Raw genomic sequence first — 12,956 nt, forward strand, 5'->3', positions numbered from 1 at the left:
TTGAGTAACCCCTAGCTGAGTAACCCCTGACTGAACCCTCAAGTAACCCCTGACCAAACTCCTTAAGTAAAACCTAATTTAATTACTCGAGTAACTTCTGACCGAACTCTTTAAATAACCTTTGACCAAACACTACTACAAAAACACCCTATGGAGTCGCCCTTTTAGAGTCGCCTCAAATTAATAGGTGATGCGTAAGGTTTTAGAGTCGCCTCTTACAAAGTATGTGACACCTAAGGATAGATAAAAGACATCAAAAAATGAGTTGAAAGGAATAGACATCACCTACACTATAACAAGCGACACGTAAACTATACGCGTCTCGTCTTTCATTAGGTGTGACTCATAAAGTATTACTTTACAAGTCGCATGTAGTATTTTACTATTACAAGCAATGACACCTATGCCCAGTTTTGTTTTTTTTTTTTTTTATTTTCTCACATGGGATACCTCCCTGACTCCTCTCTTGCGCCTCTCCCTCTCTCATTTTCTCTTGCCTCCCTCACCCAGTCGCCCTCTCTCTATCTCTTTGTTCCCATATCTCTAATATCTGATCTCTATCACTCATCCTCCTTCATTCTTAACTAGATCACTACCATCTTCACCACCGCTAGCCCACTCTCACCTTTCTTCTCTCTCCGTATTCACTAGGGGTTGCGATGGTGGCGATGATGGCGACAATGATGCTTCAATTTTTAGGGTTTCGGTTGATTTTTTTTGGGCATGAGGAGTTTCTTCAAATACCCATCTTTTAATGTTGATTATATCTGCAATATTTAGATCTTACGGAGTAACGTAGTTGCTTTTTTTTGGTTCAGATAATAGATCTAAAGATATCCATGTACACGGGTTGTGAAGAGTATGGATCTAGGCTTGCATCTCCTCCAACAATAGCGACGACTTCCACTTCTCCAACAGCAGAAGCAGCGGCTACCACCTCCTCCAACAACCGCGATAGATTTCACCTCCAACCACGATGCTTCCACCTCCTCCAGCCGCAACGTACCTCCTTGTAATTTCGTTTGAGCATTTGAGCATGCTAAGGTTAGCGTTTTAGTGTTTTTTACCCAAATTTTTTCACCTAATTTATTGATTTTTATTTTTTGGTTTTTAAATACGATGTAATTGATTCCTCTTGAATACAGTCCTTACTTTATAATTGTATTTTATGTGTTTCATGAATTGAGTTTACAAGATTTGAGGAATACCCAGTTCAAAATTTGATGATATACACTGTTTTTTATGCTCAATTAATGGATCCAAACCTTAAATCTTAGGTTAGGGTTCCATAATGATAAGGTACAATTGTTAATTTTGTGCATTTTGATTTGATTTTCTTTGTTTTAGGTAAACCTCACTTCATTATTTTGGGTAATTTTGTTGTCTAACTGAAGCTCATTCAATGAATTTTCAGGTGTTTAATTTGTTGTTGTTTTTTGGTACCTTAACAATGATCCATTTGCTTTAAAGTTTGGTACCTTAACAAAGAATAAAAAGGCAGAAAGAGGTCTTTAATTTGTTGCTGAAAATGTTTATTTGTATTGTATATGTGCATGAGTTATCTAAGCAGAACCTCATATTATTTTTGTGATCATAAAAAATTTGAACATCTGTAGTAGGTCTATATGTTACTGCTTTGAACCGAATTCATTATTGGTTGACCTTTGCCACTTTGAACTGAATTCACTATTAACTGAATTTTAAAGTGGGAACTGAATTCACTATTAACTGAGTTTTAAAGTGGGTATACAACTCTATTAATGTAGAATTGCAGACTACAATAATTAATTTAGGGGTTATTCACTGTAATATGCAAGGAATATCACATTGTTTTATTGGTCATGTCTCGTTGTGAGTCGGTTTCTCTTATTTGGAGGTTTTGAAATCATCATGTTTCACGTGAGTTGTGAGGTTGTTTGAATAGTAGTGTGCCATTGTCTTATAATTTTGGTCTTTTAGAAAGGGAACGCTGTAGAATTAATTTCCTGATCTTGTACTTGATTTGAATGTATTTTCCCCTATCAATATTTCTGTAATAGGTTGTCAGATATATTCAATGCTTAGTAGTCATAAGTTGAAGCCAAATAGTGAGACAATCAGAAAAATTATCAACATGAACGTTAGAATGAAATATGTGAGTTTTTAAAATGCACACCATTCTTCATTTTTCATTTCCCTGTTTTAGTCTACTTTTGCTTCATTTACCGGTTCATCTTTTGCTGCTCTCTGTAGTTTGATAATGCATATACCGTGTGAAGGATGTGGGAAAGATTAAGAAAGTTCCTTCAGCGAGTATGTTCAATGCTATATTGGCTGGTTATTACAGAGGTGAATTTTCCAGTCTTTGGTCTCCCTGATTTAACTAAAGGTAAAATTATACTAAGTTTCTTCCTCTATTTCTAGAATTTGTGATTATTCTTATATAATTCTCAATCTAAAATCAAAATGTCAGTTATTTCATGTCATTTGATTTAATTTGATAAAGTGCACAATTGCTGCTTAGCTGCTAAATTAGAGAGAATATGTGAAATTGAACAAACTCAATTACTTGATTTCCATTGATACGTCCATCGCCAATATATAATACAAGGTTTCCCTAATATGATAAAAATAGGAAATATCACAAAGATCTCAAAAGATTATATTCTAGGTACAAAATATAGCAACTAAACATTATCATATAATTTCCTAAAATATAATATCCCCTCAAGTTGGAGCATGGGGATTGTAAATGCCCAACTTGGAAAGAAGATGATCAAACTGAGACTTCCCTAGCGCCTTAGTGAAAATATCTGCAAGTTGCTCCTTAGTGGAAACATAGGAAGGATCAATTAAGCCCTCTGTAATGGCATCACGAACAATGTGACAATCAATCTCAATGTGCTTCGTACGTTCATGGAAAACTAGATTTCGAGCTATATATAAAGCAGATTGATTGTCACAAAACAACTTGATCGCCTTAGGGTGTTCAACACCCAAACTCAAAAGCAAGGCCTTCAACCATTTCAACTCATGTGTGGTTGAAGACATGCACCAATACTCAGCCTCAGAAGAGGATGTGGCAACTGTAGGTTGTTTCTTGGTCTTCCAAGAAATAGGTGATTTACCAAGGAACACAAGCCAACCTATCAACGAACAATGAGTAAGAGGACATGCCGCCCAATCTGAATCACACCATCCCTGCAAAGTCAGGTCACTATCTGCACTCAACAAAATACCCTGTCCTGGGGTACCTTTTAAATAACGAACCACCATGAGAGCTGCTTCCCAATGCTCAATTTGAGGCTCGTACATAAACTGTGAAAGAATATGAACCGAATATGCCAAATCCGGTCTAGTCACCGAGAGATAAATCAACCGCTCTACCAGTCTACGATAAGACTCACGATTCTCAAGTAACTCACCACTAGCAAGACTTAGCTTGTGGTTCTGCTCAATTGGAAAACCACTAGGTTTCGCACCTAGTAACCCTGCTTCAGAAACAATATCCAAGGTGTATTTTCGTTGACACAAAAATAAACCTGATTTACTACGAGCAACTTCAATGCCCAAAAAATACTTCAAAGGACCAAGATCCTTCATCTTGAAACAATCACCAAGATAAGCTTTGAACACATTTAGTGCAGCGGAATCATTCCCAGAAATAATAAGATCATCAACATAAACTAAGACATTAATCTGAACATTGCCTTTAGTGTATGTTAAAAGAGAATAATCAGAGTAAGACTGAATGAAACCATACCCTTTTAGAGCCGTAGTGAGCTTTGCAAACCAACATCTCAGAGCTTGTTTCAGCCCATACAAAGACTTTCTCAAACGACACACCAAACTCGAATCCGAGCTCTCAAAGCATGGGGGTAATTTCATGTACACTTCCTCTTCTAGATCACCATGTAGGAAAGCATTATGAACATCCATCTGCTGAATCTCCCAAGTTTTTGGAACTGCTATAGCAAGAAAAGCACGAATAGTAGTCATTTTTGCAACCGGAGCAAAGGTCTCACCATAATCAATGCCTTCTCGTTGATGATTACCAAAGACAACCAAACGAGACTTGAGACGCTCAATATCACCATTAGACAAAAATTTCGTCTTATACACCCATTGACACCCTAGAGCTTTCTTGCCGGGAGGAAGATGCTCCAATGTCCAAGTCCCATTATCTTCCAATGCCCTTATTTCTTCTTTCATAGAATGTCGCCAACCTTCGGATTTCATCGCTTCTTTAAAGGATTTTGGATCCTTTCCTAAAACAACGGCTGCAAGGAATTTGCGATAATTCACAGAAAACATGTCACAATTTATATAGTGTGCTAGAGGATAAGGCGTACCTGAAGGAGGGATTGGAGACGGAGTGGACGGAGACGAACTTTTAGCAAAAATTGAGTGAGTCACATAATCACGATGACGAACATTGGGAATTTTTTTCCCGGAAACCACGACCCAAGGGAGCCGTGTCATGTGCTGTTGAGCTGCTGCCCTCCTCGGCAGTCCCAGCTAGCTGCTGCTGGCGATCAGAGGAGTTGCTGTCCTCCTCGGAAGTCCCAGCCAGCAAGTTATGCTGCTGTTGCGGGGCTGCTGTACCGGCAGGCAGCTTGTTCTGCTGCTGCTGCTGGACTGCTGTACTGGCAGGCAGACCAGTGGCGTGGCTGTGTTGCTGCCTTGCTGTGCCAGCAGTCGCGGGGTCCCCGAAGATGGGCTGCTGAACCGAATCATGGTACGGGTGCTCTGCCACACTGTCATCCCCCACATTTGTGCCCAAACCATCGTCATTATCACCCCGCAAATCAAACTCCACAAAATCATCATGAATGTCATAATTCGACTCATACACTTGTGACTCAAGATTAACAACTTTCGGAGTAGCAAATGGAAACACATCTTCCACAAACTTGACATCCCGAGACACAAAAAAAAAACTTTCGAACCAATTTCATACAATCTCCATCCTTTCTTCCCAAAGGGATATCCCACAAAAATACATTTCCTACTTCGACTTGCAAATTTGTCTCCATTTATTTTCTGATTATGAACAAAGCACAAACATCCAAGAACACGAAGGGCATCAAATAAGGGAGGTTTATTGAACAAAATTTCAAATGGAGTTTTATTTTGTAATAAAGGAGTGGGTGTATGATTAATTAGGTGGGCAGCGACAAGAACACATTCCCCCTACCATGCTAAATCAGAGAGAATATGTGAAATTGAACAAACTCAATTACTTGATTTCCATTGATACGGCCATCGCCAATATATAATACAAGGTTTCCCTAATATGATAAAATTAAGAAATATCACAAAGATCTCAAAAGATTATATTCTAGGTACAAAATATAGCAATTAAACATTATCATATAATTTCCTAAAATATAATATCCTCAATATTAGCTCTTTAGTTTACTCACACTGTATTTTATATACTTCTTACTAATTATTTCATTCTGGGTCCTCAATGACCTTTGACTCTTTGAGATGGAGAATTGATTATCTTCTATAATTAAATATTTTAAATTAACTTTTCTTTGCCAAGAATCAGACTTGATTCATAACTCCATTAATTTAATCTTGGAATTGACTATTGAACCTTAGATATATAGTATATATAAATTTAATATATTGGATTGAACCTTAGTGGAATTTTGTGGCTGTTTGGTTGTTTCTTCGCTGAGCTTGGACCTTATTGTCATTTGTCTTTGTTATTCTAGGATGTATATGTTTATCTTGCTATTTATAATGTTAGTTTTATAGAAGTTTTGTCATAGAAGTTTTCAAAAGCCTATTAGCTCAAATGGTAGAGCAATGTGCTATTGCACATAGATGTAGGTTCAAGTCCTACATAGGTTATATTTATAGTAGCAAGTGTGAAATTGGAAAAAGAAAAAAATATTGTATTTTGGGCATCGCTATTGAAGAATTATATTTTTCATGAAATTACTTTACGCATCGCCTCATAAAAAGCAGAGGACTCATAAAATACACCTAACGCGTCGCCTATAATGAAAAGGCGACTCATAAACCAACCTAACGCATCACCTATAACAAAAAAGACGAATCATTAACCAACCTAACGCGTCGCCTGCAATGAAAAAGGCGACTCATAAACCAACCTAACGCGTCACGTTAAAGGCGATGCGTAAAGGGGTACCTACTGTGTCGGTGCCTGTAGTGTCGCCCTTGAAGCGATGTGTAAGATGGTTTAGAGGTGACTCGATAGGGGTTTTTTGTAGTAGTGAAATAATTCGAGTAACCTCTGACCGAGTAACTTGAGTATATCCCATGACCGAGTAACTCCTCGATTAACAATAAAGGAAAAATTGTCAAAAATAATACAACATTTAGCCCATTCTTTTTATAAAATAAAAATTTTCGGTGGATTTTGAGGTGGGAAAACAGGAGGGGATAATCCCCCCTCCCCACCACCAAAAACTCATCCCCTCCCATTTCCTAACCTCAAAATCCACCGAAAATCCGATTTTGTCTTGTTTAAAATTAACGCCCTTTTCAGGTTGTATTGTTGCAAAATAATCCAAATCTTGTATTATTAAAAAAACTAGCCAATATTTATATTATTTTTGGCAATTTTTCCAAGAAAAAAAAAAATCAAAGTAAACTTGCCTTTAAATGATCTTTCAATTTTTTCTCAAAAAAAAAAAAAAAAAACAAACAAACAAACCAAAATGACATGTCATTTTCTATATAATTATATAGATCTCGAGTCATGCTCAGTTTTATAAATTAATTGCTCCGTATAATTTAAGTATAGAGGTATTTAGAGAAATACAATTCAAGGACGAACGCCCCCGGGGCGTTGGATAAACATTTAAAATATTACTTAAAATGGTATTAATTTGGGAAAACATGACAAAATCACGCGTCGATCGGTGTAACTAATGTTAATTTTAATTTAATCTTTCTACTTTTAGCTAGCTTATTGAACGCCCCCGGGACGTTTGTTAGCTTTTGCCATAGTCAATCATAATAGTAATATCTTCTACAAACAATTATTAAATTCATAATATTTATTGTAGAAGCATCAATAACAACAACATTAATTTCCATAAATACTATAATTGGCTATTGAAAAATTAACCCAATAATCAATTATAACCCAAGCAATAATTTTATTATTACGAGTATAACCCAATAGTCAATTACTCCCTCCGTCCTCTTTTGATAGTTCCTTATGGGCAAATTTTAGTCCCAAAATGTTCGTTCCATTTATCTTTTCCAACAACCATTAATATTAATTTATTTTTTTTTACCGAAATTCCCTTCAATTTGCAACAATATTTGTGCAAATTTAACTTTCCCCATGTAAATTTTGTTTTCCCATGTACTTTTATTACTTTCTCTCTCTATTTTTTTGTATACCCAATGTTAATTTATTTTTTTAATATACTTTAACTATTCTTATTTGTGTTTATTATTTCCCGTAAAAAATGCCCATAAGGGACTATCAAAAGGGGACGGAGGGAGTATAATAATGAAATTAATAATTCTAACAACAACAACAACAAAAAGTAGAGTTTTAATTAAAGGGCAAATTCTCCCAAAAAAAAAACTGTAATTTAGAATTCCTTGTGTCTTATATATACAAAGCTTGTATTCAATAAAATAAAAGTTTGTTTTTATTCAAAGGTTATACTTTATACTCCCTCCGTCCCTTAGTACAATGTCTCTTTTGAGCATTTATTCCTCACATAATAAAGAGAAAGAGACATTGTATTAAGGGACGGATGGAGTAACAATTACTACCATCCCGAATCATGCTCGATTTTATAAATCAATTAAAGTATAGAAATTTTTAGTGAAATATAACCCAATAATCAATCATAATAATAAATAAATGCTTCTACAAACAATTATTAATTCATTATATTTATTGTATAAACATTAATAATAACAGCATTAATTTCCCAACATTATTATAATTGGCTATTGAAAAATTAACCTAATACTGTAATCAATTATAACCCAAGCATTAATTTCATTATTATATCCCAATAGTCAATTACTTTCTCCGTCTCCAAAACTTCGGCCCTTTTGGCCTAATTTTATTCTCAAAATGATCGACCCATTTGCATTAAAATACCCATCAATTTACAACAATATTTGTGCAAAATTAGCTTCCCTATATAAATTTTGTTTAATTTTTTCATGTATTTTTAATACTTTATCTCGCTCTCTACTTTTTTTACAAATCTCATGTACATTTATCTTTCTAATATATTTTTATTTCTTTTTATTTAAGTTTCTCAATAACGGCAAAATCAACCCAGAAGGGTCAAAGTTTTGGGGACGGAGGGAGTATAATAATGAAATTAATGCTTCTACATACAACAACAACAATAAGTAGAGTTTTTAAGGGCAAATTCTCTAAAAAAAAAGGTAAAAAAAAAACACTCTAAGGGCATGTTCATTTCAGCTTCAGCTTGAGTTAAGTTAAGTTAAGCTCCAATCAATTTAGTTTAGTTCACTTCAGCTCATAATTTCCTTCTCTCATAAAATATTCATTTCAGCTCAGTTCAGTTCAGTTCAACTCCAATCACTTCAGTTCAGTAGATGTAAACATGCCCTAATTTAGTACTCCTTTTATCTTATATCAAATCTTGTATTTAGCAAAATTAAAATTTTATTTTATTTAAAGGTTTTACTTTTTGACAATATTATCCTTTATTTGATGGGAAATTCACAATGGTGACCCTCAACTTCTGCTGTGCCCCATTGGCGACCTCCTTTTTTTGTATTATACAAAATAACCATAATCTAAAAATTTATCTCACTTATGATATTAATGAGTGTTATTTATTAAAAAAATAAACTAATATCGTTAACTTTTAATAAAAGAAAAACTAAAAAATAAAAAAAAAACAACAATAACCTAGCCACCACCTCCACCTCCACCTTCATCCCCAAGCCAGTACCAACTCTACCCACCGGAGCCACCAAGACTAAACAACGACCACCTTAAACCACCGAACCATCGCCTCCACCCTTTCCTTCGCATAGACCCAAACCCTAACCTCACAACTCTCTCTCCTCTAACCATTCCGCCTCTAACCTACAATTCTCGTCGCTTCGTCATGGGCCGTTGGGTTGGTTTTGGTCAAGGAGGGGTGGGTGGGTTTACGGTTTGAGATTTTAATTCTTGGCAGGGATCGGAGAAGGCGGAAGGTAAAGAGAGAGATCTAGAAGGTGGAGGAGAGGGCAAAGAAGAAAGAGAGAGGGACGATCGGTAATCTGGGTAATTCAGTGTCTGGGTGATGTTGGTTTGGGTTCAGCGATCTGGGGGTGGTCGGGGTTCTAAGTTTGGTGATCTGGGAGTGGTCGGGGTTCTATGTTCGACGATTTAGGAATGGTCGAGGTGGTCAAGGTTCTATGTTCGTCGATCTGAAGTGGTCGTGGTTTGGGTTCAGTGGTCTGGGGGTGGTTTTGGTTTGGGGCGGTATGAGGGTGGATGGTCAGGGTAGTCTCATCGGAAAGGGAGATGGTGGCTGGGCGGGTGGAGGTGGCTGGTTTTTGGTGATTGGGTGAATTTTTTTTTTTTTTTTTTTTTTTTTTTCAATATAAATCTAACTTTAATTAATTTTAATCAACTATTTAATGAAATAAGGTTATGAATGAAATGAAAATCTTAACTAAGGTCATTTGTATAATTAATTTTCAAGAGGGTCACCATGTGTACGTGCGTAGCAAAAGTTGGGGGTCATCGTTGAAAATTTCCCTTATTTGATTAGTTGTCATTTTTTTTAGGAAAATTTGTCAGGAACTACATGCTTAATAGGGGTATTTGGAAACAACGACCCACTAAATATTTTTATCAAAAAAACTACCCCCTAAATTTAAAAAGTTGGAGTAGCACTATCCATTTGCATTTTTCGGTGAGAATGTCCGGCGCATGGGCCCACTTTTTAATTTTTCTCTGAAAAGACACGATGCAATGACAAATTGGACTCTAATTCGTAACCCAAAGATAACCAATTTGAATTAAAAGCAACAAATTCAACCAATTTCAAATTATCTCCAATTTCTAAGAACCCTAATTTTTCTAATCGTTACACCCTTACATCAAAATTCATGATTAGTGGATTAAAAGAGAAGAATTACCTATGAATTGCATACCCTACTTGTTTACACTTCTTCAATTAGGAATTTTCAGAAGAAAAATTGAAAAAGTGGGCCCTACACGCCAGACTTTCTCGCCAGAAAATACAAATGGGTAGTGCTACTCTAACTTTTTAAATTTACGGTGTAGTTTTTTTGACAAAATTTTTTAGTGGCTAGTTGTTTCCAAATACCGCTATTAAGCATGTAGCTCCTGATAATTTTTCCTTATTTTTAAGGGGGAGTGCCCAGTTAATCTTCTTGATTGACAAACTATGTCAATCTTTGACGCCACATCCGCAGTTTGAGTTACTGGAAGATGAGTCAGCAGAATGAAGCTACACGTAGGCAAGCCTTATTTTAACGATGTTTGTTTACTTCTGTCAATTCATTAGTTAGCTGGTGAGTTTGTGAGTTACTTGAGGGTGAAGGCTGATATTACTTAAAGCTTTTATTGTAAGTAGTTGGTGGACCAGTCAAATCAACAATACTATTGACTACAACTTCAATGAAACAACTATGAATAAAAATGAAAAAAAAATTAGATATTTACCTTCACATCGTATAAAAAATAAATTTGTAAAATAAATTTTATTTTACTGCACATACCTAAATGCTACTCCCTCCGTCCGCGATTGATAGTCACTTTTGAAGAAAAATAACGGGAATTAAGGAGAATTAAAGAAAGTATATTGAAAAAGTAAATTTACATTGAGTATGCAAAAAAATAGAGAGAGAAAGTAAATTTACAACGGGAATTAAAAATTTTACTTTCGCATGTAACTAAAGTACATGCGAAAGTAAAATTTTTATGAGAATGTTAAATTTGCACAAATATTTTTCCAAATGTTAGAGAATTTTGGTAAAAAAATAATATTAATAATACTTGAAAAAAGCAAATGTGACTAACATTTTGGGTCACCAAAAATGACAAAAGTGACTATCAATCGGGGACGGAGGAAGTAGTATAAATGAACAGATTAATATGATTACCGCTAAATTATAGTGTTAAATTACAAATAAATAAAGGCGTTCGTAACCATGTATGAACATATACTAGTATATTTCTAGAAAAACATTTCAGACAATAGCAATAAGTACCAACTGAAATAGCAGAAAAGATAGATTGTACTTAAAAGTACATTTCAAATTCCAAACAGTACAACAAACATAAATAAAAGAAAACACCAAATTAAACAAGTCTGCAGTCTTCTGCTGCCAACATAAAACAGAAATTAAAACACAAATTAAAGGATGCTGATATCCAGATTAAACCCCGTTTTAGAAAGTGCAAGCATTGGGAGGTATTGGCTGATTGACATCATGAAGGCAATAAGTCAGCTCGGCGAGCCTAAGCCACTCCAATCTTCTATGCAGACTGAACCTTTCATCATTCCGATAGTCAATGTGATCAGTTTCCGGGTCTATATAATTTAATCCATTAGGCAACCCAAATACGCTATCAGTTGAATCTTCATCATCATCAATTGCATCATTTATTGCATCATTTTCTTCAGGTGTCAGCACAGTTTCTCCAGATGTAACCTCTTCATCTTCACCCTGTGGTTGATGTGGTTGCTGTGATCCTCCTGGCGGGCTGTCAGCCTGTCGTCTGCGCTCTCTAAAAGCTATTGCTGCTGGTGCTGGTGGTGGTCGGCGAACAAAGTTTGCAATTGACATCAGACTCTCTGTATACCCAAGGATACTCATGTCTCCAGGGACATAAAGTGATCTCATTTCTCTTGTAAGCAAATCATACCAAGTTATTACGTCTAAGTCGGCGTAATTGCTGAACACAATCTTCCTGTTCTTCCACAGCACCATCTGAAGGCTGAAGCTCACCACATCAGGCAGAGTGATATACTCGCGCTTTTCCCAGTACCCTGTCGGACCATACTTCTTCAACACCCATACATGCATACCTCTAGTATGCTGGATCATGTCATCTAGATAATACAAGGTAGGGAACACATTGTTGGAGCCCTGATCCAAGAACCCATGACAGTACTTTGTCTCATCAGGCAGAGGGGTTTCGACGAACTTCTCATCAACCATGTCAAATGAGAGAAGATTCGCGAATTCATAGGCAAAATCACAAACAATCCAGTGATGTTTGCGACCATTAGAGGTAGAAGGAGTACCGTAAACCACAGACTTCCTACCAGGCCCAAAGCAGAACCCGGCATCAACATGCCTCCAAGAATTCGCAGCAAGAGAGTACAGAAGTACAATGGCAGTAGTAGTCACCTCATTACGATTAAAACACACAACCTTATAATCATTTGTCACATCATCATACCCAAAACCAACATAGAAAAACCGAAAATGTTTTACATCAGGAAGACTAAAGACTTCCCTAGTAGCAGGGTTCCACAGCAGAAGCACATTTTCATAGGCTTTGCTCAATTGTATCAGAAAGAGGCCGTTACAAGGGCCGTAGACATAGCAGTCTGTAATGATATCGCGATGGGAAATACCATAGCTAGGTGGTTCAGCTTCAACATCAGAAGGACTGAACCTAAAGACGGTTTTTATGGTAAGGTTGTCATAGGATAGGATTGAAATCGAACACGCAGGAAAAAAAGTTGTCAACAGGGCATCACATTCTTGATGATCTTTTGACAGTAGACGCAAACGAGTTGCATAATGAATGGTTGCAAAATCAGTTGAACGAATGATGGATAGCCAATACTTACAGACAGTACTAAGGCGAACCAATGATTTTACAGGCAACCGCGAGATTATCTCTATCAACACATCCTGTGACAATTCCATTTCCCCTGCTCAATTGAAGACCTGCAAATTTTAAGAGTTCAATTTGTAAGAACCCAAAAAAAAAAAAAAAAAAAAAA

This window comes from Chenopodium quinoa, unplaced genomic scaffold (assembly GCF_001683475.1).
Source record: "Chenopodium quinoa cultivar QQ74 unplaced genomic scaffold, ASM168347v1, whole genome shotgun sequence".
Classification (NCBI taxonomy): domain Eukaryota; kingdom Viridiplantae; phylum Streptophyta; class Magnoliopsida; order Caryophyllales; family Amaranthaceae; genus Chenopodium; species Chenopodium quinoa.